This window comes from Elaeis guineensis, chromosome 14, assembly GCF_000442705.2.
Source record: "Elaeis guineensis isolate ETL-2024a chromosome 14, EG11, whole genome shotgun sequence".
Classification (NCBI taxonomy): Eukaryota; Viridiplantae; Streptophyta; class Magnoliopsida; order Arecales; family Arecaceae; genus Elaeis; species Elaeis guineensis.
In genome coordinates, this window is record NC_026006.2 from 65,020,520 (window position 1) to 65,025,287 (window position 4,768).

Sequence of the window (4,768 nt, forward strand, 5' to 3'; positions counted from 1 at the left end):
ACTATTTAACTTTTGTTACATGGTGTTTAACTCTTTACTAATATTTTTTGATTAAATAAACTAATAATCTTATTAACACCGCCGCAACTTAATCTATTTGAATCTTAAAATATTTTATATTTTTTATTTTAATAAATTTTTATTTATAAATTTTAAATTTATATATATATATATATATATAAAATATCAGATGAGACCAAGTAATTATTTCAAATCTTGAGGGGTATCAGAGATTCAGAATAATTTATTCTTTATTTTTTTCTAAACCTGGGAGAATGCACACGTTACAACGCCGGAGGCCAGCCCACAGAGATACCTTCCATGTCCCGCTAAAGCAGTAATCCAGCAAAACTTGGACCAGATGGTCGACCCCGTCTTCCAGATTCCGTTCGGCTCGCCCGGGTCTTCCCACAGATAATGCCACATAGGTAATGCTGCGGAGCACAAACGTTTTAAGATGCACCCACGGCCGGCGCCGGGGACTTAGGCCGCTTGGGTGGCCAAGACTAATGCGCCACGTGCAATCAGCAGTGCCGGGAGGGCATTTGGTATAACATTTTTGGGCCTCCTAGCATCCTTTCTGGGTGCCGTTCCCCATCGTTCCGTATTTCCGGCTATTCTTTTGCCAGTTCGGATCCTCTCAAGCTCCGCAAATCACGGCCTTCCGTATATTGTGGAACGGTCGTGATGCATCCGGACGATTCGAACTATTTGTTTTATTTATTACTCACCCTCGTCTCTTGCACGATGATCGACCTTTTTCTTTTTTCTGCTGTTAAATATAAAATAATGTTATTCTTCCGTGCAGCCTCTTCTTTTCTCCTTTTTGTCTTTTTGGGTACATCTTCTTTTCTCCTTTCTGGAATGGCATTGCCATTCTATGGAAAAATCCTCATGATTTGAAGTAAAAAAAGCCTCCCATCCCCAATCAAAACTCCAGCTTCACGGCGGCGTTAGACCACTGCTGCGGCCTGCGAGGACGTCAATTCCCAACTCCACCACACAGTGCCGCCGGCACCGGCGGCTTTCCCTAGCGCCTCATCGTCGTCCACCTCCGCCTACTCCGGCGGCGCCGACAACATCTAGGACAAGTACGTGGTAGACCGCGATCTGGGCCGCGGCGAGTTCGGGGTGACCTATCTGTGCGATGGACCGCGTTACCGCCGTCGACGTCAAGGACGTCCACCGCGGGGTCGCCATCATGCGCCTCCTCCCCAAGAACGCCAGCGGCTGTGACCCTGACGACTGTTGAGGTCGTGCGGCGCTGCTGCGGGCGAGGGGTGATCTGCCGCGACCTCAAGCTGGAGGACATTCTATTTGCCGACAAGGAGGAGAAATTGTCCGCTAAAGGCCATCGATTTCGGGTTGCCGGTCTTCCTCAACCGCGGTGAGTGTTTTATTGCTTTCGAGTCTGATGATTTCGCTTGAATTATGTTTGGTAGTGAGGAATTTTATGGTTTTTTAAAAAAATTCGATTTTGGGAGCTGCATTATATAATGTGAAGTCAATGCCTGCTCCTAATAGAACCGAATGTGGGGAATTTCTTAATCGTTTGTACATTGGGAAGGAGATGCCAATGGAATTAGTAACAATAAGGTCCAAAATATTCTGAGGATAGCTGAGGATGCCGAGGTGGATGTGTGGAAAAACTAGGAAGGATTGAGCCTAGAGTTATAATTGGCTACATTAAAGCAGAGATAGGGCTCGCAACAAATGAGGTAATGGTATTGGCAATTATGACTAAGATATTTGAAAACCTTGGAAGGGAGAGTGACATGCACTAAATATCCAAGGCTCTGAAAAGATGTGGAGAATGCCTCAGCCAATCACTTGTATATATTTTGTGAGAAAAGGCTCCAAAAATGCTGGTATAGCTCAAGAATGTAGCTCTTAGTAAGAATTGCTGGTAAAAGAGCGATTCATGAAGGTCGCACAATACTACATTCACGTCTTCTGGGTTATGATTATTGATTGTGGGCCTTTTCTGGATGTTCACAAAAAAAAAAAAATCAAACCACATAACATTGTGGACTCAAACCAATCCATGGTGGATATCATATTAAACTGCTTGGTTTAGTCACTGACATGTGGTGAGCCTGACACAGAAAATTATGGAGGTTGCTTGGCTGTGAAAGCATTAAAAATCCAGTCTTATACATATTCAGGCATGCATATAATACCACACACACACATACAGAGAGAGAGAGAGAGAGAGAGAGAGAGAGAGAGAGAGAGAGAGAGAGAGCAGCCAGTTAATCCATATTCACATGTTTCTAAACAAAAACAGGGTAATATTGTCATTCAGCACATTCATTAAGTATATCATCAACAGTCCACATGTTGGAGTTCTTTGATGACACTTTATGCATTTTTAAATAATTGCAGCAGCCTAATTTTTTTAAGCATCATGCCACAATAGATCAAGGAGCAATTTGATCATAATCCTGCTTTGTGCAAACTTCACCAAGATTCCTAATTTGTACCATAAGAAATGACACAGAAAAAATAATTCTGGACACTTCAATGTTTAAGATTGTTGGAGTTCTAGCACTTTTGCACTTGGATGCAATCATAATGCAGCACAAGCACAGGTTCCTTTGGGTACGAAGGTGGTGCTATGCTTACATTGGTTGGAAGCAACATCATCTGACATAGACATGGTGCACGATACTAAAGTGCATTTAGTGCTAGGCAGAGTACTTCAACTGTCATCTATTTGATGTGAGAAAGCATATTAATATGTAGTGCCTAGAATTTTGATAAAGCTTTACACTGTTAAATATCTGCTATAGAAGAACATATTGCTGTCTAGCTTGTCTAATAGTGAACACATATTGTTGTATGATTATGTCTTTGTATTGTATAGATGTGTGCTTGAATGTGTGGCTTTGGTATGTTCAAGTTTCGTTAACTTAGGAATACTTAGAAAGTTGATGCTCATGATTCCTTTACTCATTTATTTTAAGTAAGACTCTATTTAATTAGAGGTAACAACATAATTAGAACGAATCTGAAAAGGTCTGAAGTGCAAATAAGCATTCCTTGACATGCATTTTTCTGCATCTCAAAGTGCTAAAAAAATGGATAGTTAATCTAATCAAATCCGGTTCTACATTTTTACTTGTCTGTGTTGGTTTTTCTATCTGTCAAACTTCATTAAATTCAATCTTAGTGGCATTAGTTTCTTCCATGAGGAACTTCTTTTCTAAAAAAGCTGTTCTATTGCTGACGAACACATTTTGTTCTTCAGTATGGTAGAAGTAATATATCCTAGACTCTTTAGGGTATCCTATAAATAAGTACTTATCAGTCTGAGATCCAAGCTTATCGGTCTGCAAACTTTTGACATAAACCGAACAACACTAAACCCTAAGGTGAGAGAATATCGACCTACGTCTAGTCCATATCTCATATGGTATTTTTGTGACTGATTTGCTCGGAACGTTGTTCAAAACATACTACGTAGTCTCAAGAGCATAATCCTAAAAAGAGATCGGCAGACTCGCAAACTCTGTCATGGACAGAACCATGTCTAACAGAGTTCGATTCCCAACTTCTTTATACAGAGTGTTCTTAGTTTAAAAACCTAGTGTGTCTTTTCCCTTCGCATTTGCTTTTTAACTCATAGGTGAAAGTTTCTCTGAAATTGCCGGAAGTCCATGCTATGTGGCTCCTGAAGTATTGAAGCACAATTATGGACCAGAATAGATATGTGGGTTGCTGGGGCTATTCTCTATATTTTGTTATGTGGAGTTCTCCCTTTTGGGCCGGTAATATTCTTTGCCTGCTATATCATTGTAAAGAGGCACTTTTAGTACCACATGTTTTGAAAAGACGAGATTATATGCAGTACTTTTTTTTTTTTTAATTTTCTAATGTACATTTACCGTCTTCTGAACAAGTATATTTATGGACTCTGAGCCATTCTTCGTGGACTTATTAAGTGTGAACCCTGGCCAAATGTTTCAGAAAGTACCAAGGATCTGGCCCAGCATAGTTGGAGCCTGACCCAAAACATAGGCCAACTGCAGAACAAGTGCTTGTACCATGAATTGATTTCAAGCATGCCGCATATTGAAGCTGTTTGCTAGCTTTCTGGAGGACATCGATAAATTTGGATTGCCAATAAATGTTCCTCTTAGAGATGTTGTCAGGTCAAACATTAATACATTCAAAATGATAGCTCTTCGGGTTGGTGAAGTTTCACCTTCTGGGTCCCCATAATATTAGTTTTCTTTCTTCTCCCTGCCCTTCTTTCTTGTTCTCACAGCTGTGGTGTAAATATCTATATATTTGGTGTCAATGATTGTTGCTGAAGGTTGAAAACATCAAAGAAATGTTTTAAGATAATCGACATGGATCATGATGGCATTGTTTCTTGTGATGAACTAAAAACTGACCTTGCAAAATCTAACTCTGAGCTTGCAGAGTCTAAAGTGCAGATGCTCGTTGAAGCTGTAAGTTTACTTCTGGCTATGCATGTATTACTTCAATCTTTCTCAGTTAGACCTATCCCCTGTATTTGTTGGCTGGATTCTAAACCTGCTAATATAATACCTTACGGTTAAAAAGAGTGCGGCAACAAGATGTTTGTTTGAAAATTATACATCTTAAGGCTTCTGAAATATTTAAAATACGTATCCTTGTGTGTAGCTTTATTTGGAAAAAGCAGTTAAAATGACAAATGACGTAGCTGTGTTGACCCCCTTTCCAATATGCTGATAATGGCAAATTGTTTTCTTTGATGTGATGAAATATAGTTGTGTTA

The 4,768-nt window shown here is 39.9% G+C and overlaps 1 long non-coding RNA gene across 2 annotated transcripts; it reads left to right on the forward strand.

The window, feature by feature from the left end:
• The first annotated feature begins 363 nt into the window (after positions 1-363).
• On the forward strand, positions 364-4,379 carry LOC105057096 (uncharacterized). 2 transcript variants are annotated; one of them, XR_012136924.1, is made up of 2 exons: positions 364-1,387; positions 3,629-4,379. It is a non-coding gene; the product is annotated as an uncharacterized lncRNA (long non-coding RNA). The 2 variants fall into 2 exon arrangements; XR_012136923.1 differs by having other exon boundaries at positions 3,970-4,379.
• The last annotated feature ends 389 nt before the right edge of the window (positions 4,380-4,768 follow it).